We start from the raw sequence: 13,170 nt of genomic DNA on the forward strand, positions 1-13,170 counted from the left end.
ACCAGCTTTATGTGTCCTGTGTCATACAGCAAACTCTTACTTGTTACCTATTTTACATATGGTAGTATACATGTTTCAATGCTATTCTCTCAAATCATCCCACCCTCTCTTTTTCCCATTAAGTTCAAAAGCCTTCTCTTTACGTGTCTCCTTTGCTCCCCTGCATGTAGGATCGTCAATATCATCTTTCTAGATTCCATATATATGTGTTAATGGATGATATTTGTTTTTCTCTTTCTCACTTACTTCACCCTGTGTAACAGGCTCTAGGTTCATCCACCTCATTACATCTGACTCAAATGTGTTCCTTTTTATAGCTCAGTAATATTCCATTGAGTATATGTACCACAACTTCCTTATCCATTCATCTGCCAATGGACATCTAGGTTGCTTCCATGTCCTAGCTATTTTAAATAGTGCTGCAGTGAACACTGGGGTACATGTATCTTTTTCAATTCTGGTTTCCTCAGAATGTATGTCCAGTTGTGGGATTGCTGGGTCATATGATAGTTTTATTCCTAGTTTTTCATATTTATTTTACATTTTCCTGGTGAGCAGTGATATTAAGGATCTTTTCATGTGCCTGTTTTTTAATTATATATCTTCTTTGATGAAATATTTATCCAATGTTTTTTGCCTGTTTCGTTACCAGGTTGTGTGTTCTGTTATTATTGAATACAAACCTTTTATTAGATATATATTTTTCAAAGATTTTCTCCCAGTGTATGTTTTGTCTTTACATTCTCTAAACATTGGTTTTGCAAAGAGTATATGTTTTTAATTTTGGTAAATTTCAATTTATAATGTTTTTCTTTTGATTCATGCTTTTTGTGGCCTAAGAAATCTTTGCCTGAACAGAAGTCACAACGATTTTCTGTGAGGTTTCTTATAGAACTTTTATCATTTTAAACTTTTATGTGGAGGTCTGTGGATCCATTGTGAGTTAATTATAGCATATGGCAAGAGGTAAGAATTGAGGTTATGTTTTTCCACATGGATATCCTATTATTCCAGCAACATTGTTAAAAAGACTATCTTTTTATCTTTTGTCAAAAATGAATTGACCTTATGTATGATTCTATTTCTGGACTCTATTCTGTTCCACTGATCCATATACCTGTTTTTACATCAACACCACACTGTCTTAAATACTGCAGTCTTATAGTAAGTCTTGAAATCAAGTAAAGTTCTCCATTTTGTTCTTTCTCAAAATTGTTTTGGCTAATCTAGGTTCCTTTTACTTCTAAAATTTTTTAAATCAACGTCAATTTTTATTAAAAAAATACTGCTTAGATTTGTGATTGAGACAATGTTGTATTTATAGATGATTTGGGAGAGAACTGAGATTGTAAGAAAACTGATGGTTTTGCTGTATAAACATAGTATTTCTTTCCTTTTATTTAGATCTTCTATTATTTCTCTCTGAAATGAGTAGCTTTCAATATTGAGTTCTTAAAAATATATCAAGTTCTTGTATTCAATTTGTTAGATAACCCCAAATATTTTTTACATTATTACAAATGGCATCTTTAAAACTTTGTTTTGCAGTTGTCTGTTTCCAGTGTGAAGAGATACCCATGTTACTTTCTATCTGACTTTGAATCTAGAACTCATTAATTCTAGTTGCTTTTGAATAGATTCTTTAGGACTTTCTACATACATGCTCACTTATGAATAAGACAGTTTTCTTTCCAATCTTCTTTCCTTTACTGCACAGTCTAGGCCTCCAGCACACTGTTAAAGAAATATCATGAGAATTGATATCTTTGTCTTGTCCCCCACATTTAGGGCATATATTCAGCATTAACTATGATGTTAACTTAGGTTCTTTACAGATGGTTTTTTCCATCTATTCTTAGTTTTCTGAGCTTTTGGGTGTTGAATTCAAATGGGTGTTGAATTTTATAAAATGATTTTTTACACCTATTAAGATAATCATAAGCTTTTTTCTTAGAGAAGGCAATGGCACCCCACTCCAGTGCTCTTGCCTGGAAAATCCCATGGATGGAGGAGCCTGGAAGGCTGCAGTCCATGGGATCGCTGAGGGTCAGGCACGACTGAGCGACTTCACTTTCACTTTTCACTTTCATGCCTTGGAGAAGGAAATGGCAACCCACTCCAGTGTTCTTGCCTGGAGAATCCCAGGGATGGGGCATCCTGGTGGGCTGCCGTCTATGGGGTCGCACAGAGTAGGACACAACTGAAGTGACTTAGCAGCAAGCTTTTTTCTTACTAATCTGTTAATATGGTGAATTGTATTGATTGATTTTTAAAATGGCTTTATTGAGATATATTTCACACATCATATAATTCCCTCATTTAAAGTGTACAATTCAGCGGTTTTTAGGAGAGTCCCAAATGTGTGCAATCATCACTACAGTCCACTCTATAATATTTTCATACCTCAAAAAGAAGGTCTGTACCTTTTAGTCATTACCACCCTATCCTCCTTGTTCTCCACATTCCCTAGCCCCAAACAACCATTAATCTACTGTTTGTTTCTATAGATTTCCCTATTCTGGACTTACGTATAAATAGAATTACATAATATGTGACTTCTTTCACTTAGCATAATGTTTTCAAGTTTCATCTATGTTATAGCATGTATTGGTACTTTACTCCTTTTTGTGGCCAAATAAAGTTTCCTTATATGAATATATTAATTTCATTTATCCATTCATCTATTGACAGACATATGAGTTGTTTTCACCTTTTGGCTTATTATGCACAATGCTGCTATGAACATTCATGTACAAGTTTTTGCGTGGACATATGTTTTCCACTTTCTTGAGTGTATACCTAGGAGTGAAATTGGATTATATGATAACTCTACCTTTAGTTGTTTGAGAAACTGTCAGTCATAATTCCAAAGTGACTGTATCATTTTCCATTTCTATTAACAGTGAATGAAAACTCTAATTTTTCCATATTTTCACCCACACTTGTTATCTAACTTTTAAATTTTAATCTCCTCCTTTCTTTCCAATTTTTCTCCTTCCTTCTGTCCTTCTCTCATTTCCCTACTTCTCCTCCCTTGGACAAATTGGCAGAATATTATTAAAACTAACCAAGAAACCCATTCCTCTGGGCTTTTAACCCCTAAACGCCTCTTTACTTAAAATCATCATTGACCTCTACACCCACATTTCTACTGTATTTATCTTTGAATTTCAAATTCTAGTGGCCAAGCCTCCATTTGAATGCACTGCACTTTATCAGTATTTCTAAGGACCTCAGGGTTTGAGAAGACCCTTAAAAGTTCCCTGGTCTAACACATTTTGTTCAATGAAGAAAGGGGGTAGAGGGAAGATTTAATGAAAAGAAGGTTGGAAAGAAAAGATGGGGGAAGCAGAGCAAGGGAAAGAGAAGCAGCACCCAGCATATGCCTGGCGTTTTACATACGGGATCCTATTTAAATTTCACAGCCACCCCATGCTATCGCCCTCCCCCTATTTCATAAATGAGGCGACTGAAGCAGAGATGTTAATTATTTTGCTCAAGGTCAGTTTGTGAGAGTCAAATTTAGCTAAGGTGCAATACCAAATCCTGTGACCCAGCAAACTCTTGAATTTCAGGGAGGAGGATTACCCTCATGGATATATGACTGTCTACCCCGGGTCCTGGGACAGAAATGTCCTGGATGGACACAACTGATGAGGCATTATTAGAGGAATAACAGTGTCTCCTCTCTGGACAGAAGTCAGTGCTCTGATAGGAGGAGTTTTGTCTCAAATTACAAACAATGCCTCAGGCTAGAACAAAATTGGTGAGGAAGTATGTTCTACAGCCATGGTTACGGTATTTGTCGCCTGGCAGGAATGCCAAAGCGAGATACGTGAGATGGTATGGAAAATTCCAAAGCAAAACTTCAGAACATGAGTTACCTCAGTAGCAAAGGAAACAACTCAGATTTCTACAAGCTATTCAAAGAGCAGCAGCAATTTATAAAAATAGACAGAACCAGGTCATTACACAACCAAGTTCATTTGTTTCATTTTGCTTTTAAGACTTGCTTTTGGAAACATTAAAAAAAATTAGACCTTGTTACATACTTAGCAAAGTCATTTGTATAAACCAAAGTACAAAGAGAGATTTGACATGCTTCCCTGTTCTTCTGTTCTATTCCTTCCTTTCCCTGGAGGTAATCAGTCTTCATTTGTTTAAATAAAACAAAAATTTTAATTTGTGTTTTATTTTATTTTTATTTTATCCTATTTTTCTAAAACAAAGATATATTCATATCCCTCCCAGTCCCGCCCCCACCCTGTTAAATGGTTCTGCTTTGCCTCCTTGTCCATTTTTCACTAGCAATCATGCCATAGCTCTGTGGAATATTTCTCATGTTTTTATAGCTGTGTAGTATTCCAGTATGTGAGCAGATCCTTGTCTATTTGACCATTCTGATGGACACTGGGATTGTTTCCACTCTTTTGCTAATACAAATAGTGTTCAGTGAACAACTCTATGTATACATCTTTTTGTATTAAAGTCAGGGTATCTTAAAAATATATGTATTTATGAGACTCTAAATAGGCTCCGAGAACCGAGAGCTTTTCTTTATTTATTTGACTTTGTCAGGCCTTAGCTGCAGCATGTAATCTTCATCGTGTCACTCGGGATCTTTTGACGCAGTGTATGGACTCTAGTTTTGGCATACAGGCTATGCCTGTTGTGGTGCTCAGGCTTAGCTGCTCCACGGCATGTGGGATCTTACTTCCCTGACCAGAATCAAACCCAAGTCCCCTGTACTACAAGGCAGATTCTTTATCACTGGGTTACCAGGGAAGTCCCCTGCCAGTGTATCTTTAGGTTAGATTCCTAGATGTGGAATTTTTGGATTGACAAGTGCACATACATGAAATTTTGCTAGAGACTGCCAAATTTCTCTTTCCATGGATTGTACCATTTTTTCATTCCCACTAGCAAAATATGAATGCCTGTTTCCTCACTACCTTGTCAACACATTACATTGCCAAACTTAGATTTTTGCTGATCTGATAGTTGAGAAATAGTATTCCACTATAGTTTTAATTTGCATTTCCTTTATCATAGGTATGATTAAACATCTTTTCATATGGCTCATTTAAGGGCTGTTAAATAGAACTTTTATTTTCATTTCTTTGTGTTTGTGTGTGTGTGTACTGTGTGTTTATATTACTTGCCTATTTTCCACAGAGTGGTTTTTCTTTTCTCTATTTGTTGAAATCCTTTCTGTAGTAGGGATATTTACAATGGCATGCAGAGCTGATGGGTGTTGCCCTATAAGTACAGATGGCTTAATTTTCAGGAATTTGGTTAGTCAGGTGACATCAAGTTGGTACAGCTGATGTCATCTTGGCAACTTAAAAATCTGCTATGGTGGAAGTATTTACGCCATGGGCAAATGCCACAAGTCAGGGCTCCTTCTAGCCCTCCCCTCCAGAACACACCACTGGACATTATTCCTTTGTCTATAAGTTGGAAATATTTTTCCTGGTTTGCAATTTTTATTTTTTATCTTGCTTATGATGTATTTTGCTACACTGTTGTTTTGTACAGTCCAAATTTCAGTCTTTTTCTTTATTGCCTCCAGATTTTGCCAGTTAGAGTAACATGGAAACATACATCACCATATGTAAAGATAGATAGCCAATGGGAATTTGCTGTATAAATCAGGGAACTCAAACCAGGGCTCAGTAACAACCTAGAGAGGTGGGATTGGGAGGGAGGTGGGAAGGCTGTTCAAGTGGGAGGGGACATATGCCTGATTCATGTTGACACTGGTAGAAACCAACACAATACTATAAAGCAATTATCCTTCAATTAAAAATAAATGAAAAAAAAAGTCCCCAACTCCTTGATTATACAGAAATTCACCCATACTTTCTACTAGCATTAATATAGTTTTATTTCTTTAAAAAATTGTAAAATTTTGATCTGTTTGGAATTCATCCTGATGAAGAAAGAGATAGGTTTGTGTTTTTCCCACTGGCTATCTCTTCACCCTCACACTATTTATGAAGAAGATCTTTTTCTTTTTCTTTTTTTTTTAAGATTTTTTGGTATGTACCATAGTCTTTATTGAATTTGTTACAATGTTGTTTTTATGTTTTGGGGTTTTTTCTGGCCATGAGGCATCTGGGATCTTAGTTCCCTGCTGCTGCTGCTGCTGCTAAGTCGCTTCAGTCGTGTCTGACTCTGTGCGACCCCATAGACAGAAGCCCACTAGGCTCCTCTGTCCCTGGGATTCTCCAGGCAAGAATACCGGAGTGGGTTGCCATTTCCTTCTCCAATGCATGAAAGTGAAAAGTGAAAGTGAAAGTGAAGTCGCTCAGTCGTGTCAGACTCCTAGTGACCTCATGGACTGCAGCCTACCAGGCTCCTCCATCCATGGGATTTTCCAGGCAAGAGTACTGTAGTTCCCTGTCAGTTCAGTTCAGTTCAGTCGCTCAGTCGTGTCCGACTCTTTGAGACCCATCACTTTTGACCCATTTGATCCCTTGTAGTTCCCTGACCAGGGATCAAATCTGTACTCCCTGCATTGGAAGGCAAATTCTTTTTTTTTTTTTTAATTTTATTTTTAAACTTTACATAATTGTATTAGTTTTGCCAAATGTCAAAATGAATCTGCCACAGGTATACATGTGTTCCCCATCCTGAACCCTCCTCCCTCCTCCCTCCCCATACCATCCCTCTGGGTCGTCCCAATGCACTAGCCCCAAGCATCCAGTATCGTGCATCGAACCTGGACTGGCAACTCATTTCATACATGATATTTTACATGTTTCAATGCCATTCTCCCAAATCTTCCCACCCTCTCCCTCTCCCACAGAGTCCATAAGACTGTTCTATACATCAGTGTCTCTTTTGCTGTCTCGTACACAGGGTTATTGTTACCATCTTTCTAAATTCCATATATATGCATTAGTATACTGTATTGGTGTTTTTCCTTCTGGCTTACTTCACTCTGTATAATAGGCTCCAGTTTCATCCACCTCATTAGAACTGATTCAAATGTATTCTTTTTAATGGCTGAGTAATACTCCATTGTGTATATGTACCACCACTTTCTTATCCATTCATCTGCTGATGGACATCTAGGTTGCTTCCATGTCCTGGCTATTATAAACAGTGCTGCAATGAACATTGGGGTACACATGTCTCTTTCCCTTCTGGTTTCCTCAGTGTGTATGCCCAGCAGTGGGATTGCTAGATCATAAGGCAGTTCTATTTCCAGTTTTTTAAGGAATCTCCACACTGTTCTCCATAGTGGCTGTACTAGTTTGCAGTCCCACCAACAGTGTAAGAGGGTTCCCTCTTCTCCACACCCTCTCCAGCATTTATTATTTGTAGACTTTTGGATCGCAGCCATTCTGACTGGTGTGAAATGGTACCTCATAGTGGTTTTGATTTGCATTTCTCTGATAATGAGTGATGTTGAGCATCTTTTCATGTGTTTGTTAGCCATCTGTATGTCTTCTTTGGAGAAATGTCTATTTAGTTCTTTGGCCCATTTTTTGATTGGGTCATTTATTTTTCTGGAGTTGAGCTATAGGAGTTGCTTGTATATTTTTGAGATTAGTTGTTTGTCAGTTGCTTCATTTGCTATTATTCTCTCCCATTCTGAGGGCTGTCTTTTCACCTTGTTAATAGTTTCCTTTGATGTGCAGAAGCTTTTAAGGTTAATTAGGTCCCATTTGTTTATTTTTGCTTTTATTTCCAATATTCTGGGAGGTGGGTCATAGAGGATCCTGCTGTGATGTATGTCAGAGAGTGTTTTACCTATGTTCTCCTCTAGGAGTTTTATAGTTTCTGGTCTTACGTTGAGATCTTTAATCCATTTTGAGTTTATTTTTGTGTATGGTGTTAGAAAGTGTTCTAGTTTCATTCTTTTACAAGTGGTTGACCAGATTTCCCAGCACCACTTGTTAAAGAGATTGTCTTTAATCCATTGTATATTCTTGCCTCCTTTGTCAAAGATAAGGTGTACATATGTGCGTGGATTTATCTCTGGGCTTTCTATTTTGTTCCATTGATCTATATTTCTGTCTTTGTGCCAGTACCATACTGTCTTGATAACTGTGGCTTTGTAGTAGAGCCTGAAGTCAGGCAGGTTGATTCCTCCAGTTCCATTCTTCTTTCTCAAGATCGCTTTGGCTATTCGAGGTTTTTTCTATTTCCATACAAATTGTGAAATTATTTGTTCTAGCTCTGTGAAGAATACTGTTGGTAGCTTGATAGGGATTGCATTGAATCTATAAATTGCTTTGGGTAGTATACTCATTTTCACTATATTGATTCTTCCAATCCATGAACATGGTATATTTCTCCATCTATTAGTGTCCTCTTTGATTTCTTTCACCAGTGTTTTATAGTTTTCTATATATATAGGTCTTTAGTTTCTTTAGGTATATATATTCCTAAGTATTTTATTCTTTCCGTTGCAATGGTGAATGGAATTGTTTCCTTAATTTCTCTTTCTGTTCTCTCATTATTAGTGTATAGGAATGCAAGGGATTTCTGGGTGTTGATTTTATATCCTGCAACTTTACTATAGTCATTGATTAGTTCTAGTAATTTTCTGGTGGAGTCTTTAGGGTTTTCTATGTAGAGGATCATGTCATCTGCAAATAGTGAGAGTTTTACTTCTTCTTTTCCAATTTGGATTCCTTTTATTTCTTTTTCTGCTCTGATTGCTGTGGCCAAAACTTCCAAAACTATGTTGAACAGTAATGGTGAAGGTGGGCACCCTTGTCTTGTTCCTGACTTTAGAGGAAATGCTTTCAATTGTTCACCATTGAGGATGTTTGCTGTGGGTTTGTCATATATAGCTTTTATTATGTTGAGGTATGTTCTGGAAGGCAAATTCTTAACCACTGGACCACCAGGGAAGTCCTGAAGATCTTTTTCTTCAAGATTTGAGATACCTCCTTTATTATATATTAAGCTTCCAGATGAATTTAGGTTTATTTTTGGATTTTTAATTCTGTTTTATTGATCTATGTATTCATGTTTCAATACCACCTTATTATACAGGTTTCATAATGTTTTAATAACTGGTAAGGTTCAACTCTCATTTTCTTCCTTTTCAGGGTTTTCTCATATATTCTTGCTTATTTATACTTTTCAATGAATGTTATAATAAAACTGTCTTAGTGCTGAGGCTCCCTCTTCTGTTGCTTTTGCAGTGTTAAAAATATTTCCTTGTATTTTCTGACTTCTGTTTCCTCTGTTCTCTTCTACTTTTGTCTAGATTTTCTCTTCCTTTTTCCTCTAACATCCTTGTTAGTTTGAATTCTATTCTCAGAAGTTCCCTCTCAGAGAAAGCATTTTCTATATTTCATCCAGCATTTTTTGAAATTATTAATTCAGTTGTTCATTAGCTATGGGACTTTGGGCAACACTATCCTTTGCTATTTTTACCGATGCATTGCAAATGAAAAATAATCTTTTTTTTTTTTACAGTTAGAAATAATTTCAGTTGGTTCTCAGTTCTATCAACAGACTCTGACTCATTTAATTTCTCCCTTCTTTAAAAAAAATAATTTTTACTGTAGTTTCTTTACAATATTGTGTTATTTTCTACTGTACAGCAAAGTGAATCAGCTATGTGTATAACTTTCACTTTTCACTTTCATGCATTGGAGAAGGAAATGGCGGCCCACTCCAGTGTTCTTGCCTGGAGAATCCCAGGGACGGCGGAGCCTGGTGAGCTGCCGTCTATGAGGTCGCACAGCGTTGGACGCAACTGAGATGACTTAGCAGCAGCAGCAGCATACATATATATATCCCCTCTTTTTTGGATTTCCTTCCCATTTAGGTCACTACAGACCATTAAGTAGATCCCTGTGCTATACAGTAGGTTCTCATTAGTTATCTATTTTATACATAATATCAATAGTGTATACATGTCAATTCCAATCTCCCATTTCATCTCATTCCTCTCTTTCCCTCTTGGTATCCATACTGTTGTTCTCTGTATCTGTGTCTCTATTTCTGCTTTGTAAATAAGATTGTCTATACCAAATTTTTCAGATACCACATATATACCTTAATATATGCCTTAAAGGAGTATTTGTTTTTCTCTTTCTGATTTACTTCACTCTGTATGGCAGTCTCTAGGTCCACCCATGCTTCTACAAATGATTCAATTTTGTTCTTTTTTATGGCTGTCACTCCTTCTTGAAACACATTCCATCAACTTCCAAGATACCGCACACACCTGTTTTCTTCCTAATTAACTCGCTGTTCCCCTCCGGCTCCTTCACTGTTTCCTCTTCATCCCCTAAATGCTGGAGAACCCTAAAACTCAGATTTCAAACCTCTTCTCTCATCTAAACCCATCCCCTAAGTGACTCTGTATTGGCTCATGGATTTAAATGTATCAACAACTCCCCAGTTTTATACCTCCAGCCTGGACCTCTATTATGCACCCAAAATTTGTACATCTAACTGCTACCTTATAAATTTCTGTAGATGTCCCAAAGGCATCTCCCAATTCACTTACCCAAAACAGCATTAATATTTTCCTCAAACCTGTTTCTCCTATAGTCTTTCCAATCTCAGTTAATGACAGTTCTATTTTTCTAGTAGCTCAGGGAGAAATTCTTCTTCCACTCTCTAATCCACCTATCCACAGGTTCAATCCTGTGGCTACAACTAGGAGCTCAGCTGGAATGGCTGAACCCACTCAGATTGCTGGGCTTATGTGGATAACCTTCACTCAAACTTCTTCAGATCTGGCCTCTTCAAGAATCCTAGAGGGCAAGCCCTGACATACAAGCACTTCTTAAATCTCTTTTTGACTTTCTTGGTGTCTTAATGTATTATTTGAGCTCAGTGTTTTTACTACTGGGACAAGTTCAAGGGAGAAGAACCAACCCATACAAATGTATGTGCCCATGGACAAATGACTGTGCTAAGCCCAGATGCAGGAGATTTCTCAGTTTGACAGTTACTTATTCATTCCTCATTCATAATCAACAAACTTTTGCAAAGCTGCAGTTAGTTGGCATTTTGTGGGTCCTGGTGATGTGAACACAACATTCAGCTTTCCCTCCCCACTGATAGGATAGTTCCTCAGCTATTTTGTTTGTTTTCTTTCTAAGCCAAATAACCCCAGGATTTCCTTTGAGGTCTCTTTTGCATCTAAACCCTCAAATGTTCCCAGCTTTGGAGATCAGAAGGAGTCTCTATGCACCTAGTTCTCCAGTGTTCTGTAACTTGTACTTGTCCAAACTTTTTAATTTGTTAGTTCTGTTCTTAAGTTTTCTGATCCTTTTACTTGCATTCTTTATCTAATCCTTTCAATGGATTATTTTGATGTTTTTTTCTAACTACATGAGCTGAATATTTAATTATTTTTATTCTTGCTTTCTTAGTAAGAAATATGAATGAGCTACTAAATTTCTTTCCACGTACAGAGCTGTCTACATATTGAATTCCCCCACCCATTCTCCCAGCTCAGATTCACTAGGGAGCAAGCTTTCTCTTACCATCTCTCTCTGATATAATTTCTGTCTTTTAAATTGAAAGCAGTTTGGGGCCACTCATTTGGCCAACTTCTGTGAAGGATGGCACTGTTTATTTTCACAAAACCTTCTCTCTGCCTTAGCCCAGTGACCTTCTACAAAAATTGTTAACAATAATCGATGACTCTAATGTAATACTGAACACTTACCCTGTGGCTGGCATTGTACTTTATACCCATAATTTGAGCAACTCCAAACTAATCTTCCATGCCCATTTTACAGAGGAAATAGGTCTTTTTGTCTTGTGTTTCTATTCCTGGAACATGAAAAACATGCCATTTTAGAGCCTTTTCTCCTTGACTTTGTCCCTCTCCCTCCACCTTCCCATTCAGTACTCAGAGCAAACAAATGCCATTTCTTCAAAGCTTGACTGACCACTAGATATAAAACAGCCTTCCTCCACGCATGCTACTTTATTTTGTTCAGGTTTGTGTTTTAGTTGCTCAGTCCTGTCTGACTCTGTGTGACCCTATGGACTGTAGCCCGCCAGGCTCCTATGTCCATGGGATTTCCCAGGCAAGAATACTGGAGTGGGTTGCCATTTCCTTCTCCAGGGGAATCTTTCCCACCTGGGGATAGAACCCAGGTCTCCCGCATTGCAGGAAGATTCTATACCATCTGAGCCACCTGGGAAGCCCCCTATTTTGTTCATAGTACTTATCTTAAATTACCTTGCACATTCATCTGCCTCCACTAGACTTTCAACTGCAGGAGTGGAAATTTAACTAAGTATTTATAGAATCAGTGAGTGAGACAATATGCTTGGGCGGGCCGAAGGCAAACAATAGAACCTGAGGAGGAGTCAGTATTTTTAGGCTCTGCCGAGTAAAAGCAACAGTTACTTTTGAATCTGAAAGTGTGATCCTGGGAATTAAGAGACAGCCCTCCACAGACTTGTGACTTAGAACCCTGTGCTCAATTTCGACTGGGATTCCTCTTCTGTGAAATGAGGAGGAGAGCCCTTTGGGTTCACTGCCACCCACTGTGACTCTACTCAGATAAACGTACCTCAAAAACCGCCGTTAGAAAGCTAATGAGGAGGAAGAGTCTCAGCAGCAGAGAAGGGAGTGGAAGGGACTGCGGGTTTAGGAGGAGGGAGGGGGAACCTCTGTTAACCCTGGGGACCGAGGGGCAAGAGTGAGGGGGCAGCAAGTGGGGGACGCGCAGAGGAGCGCGCCGGGGTCTGGGGAAGCGAGAGCTAGCGCGGTCAATCCTCCGGGACTGAGCAAGATAGGTCCTGGAGTGCATGAGCGGTGAAGGGTGAAGGAGGGTTGGGGGGAAGGGTGATACCCTGTAGTCCAGAGGCGCAAGCGGCGGTCAGAGGTCAGTAGGGGGCGCGGCAGGAGTGGCCAAGTGTCAAGGAACCGGGCGAGGTCTCTCCTGCTGGGACTGGGCAGGACAGGGCGGGGCCCTGACAGGTGTGAGGTGCGGGCCTGAGGCAAGTGGCGGACATTCGGGGGTCACCGAGGAGGGCCCCCGGAGGCGGAGAAAAACAAAGGCTATACGGAGGGGAGCGGGCGGATGGGGACGAGGCGCGGAGGGCCGCAGGTCGCGCGGGGAAGTCGTCGCGCTCGCAGGGGTCGCCGCGGGAGCGCCGAGGGGGCGCGGCTTGCGCCGAGGGGGAGGGGAGGGGTGGGGCCAGGAGCTGGGGTGCGCGGGT

At 39.1% G+C, this 13,170-nt stretch overlaps 1 long non-coding RNA gene across 1 annotated transcript; it reads right to left on the minus strand.

The window, feature by feature from the left end:
* Positions 1-1,660: 1,660 nt before the first annotated feature.
* LOC112583471 lies at positions 1,661-13,045 on the minus strand. The gene is made up of 3 exons (XR_003107569.2): positions 12,519-13,045; positions 11,660-11,766; positions 1,661-1,734 (listed from the first exon to the last, which is right to left on the minus strand). It is a non-coding gene; the product is annotated as an uncharacterized LOC112583471 (long non-coding RNA).
* Between the last annotated feature and the right edge of the window lie 125 nt (positions 13,046-13,170).

Source organism: Bubalus bubalis, chromosome 3, assembly GCF_019923935.1.
Source record: "Bubalus bubalis isolate 160015118507 breed Murrah chromosome 3, NDDB_SH_1, whole genome shotgun sequence".
NCBI classification, from domain to species: domain Eukaryota; kingdom Metazoa; phylum Chordata; class Mammalia; order Artiodactyla; family Bovidae; genus Bubalus; species Bubalus bubalis.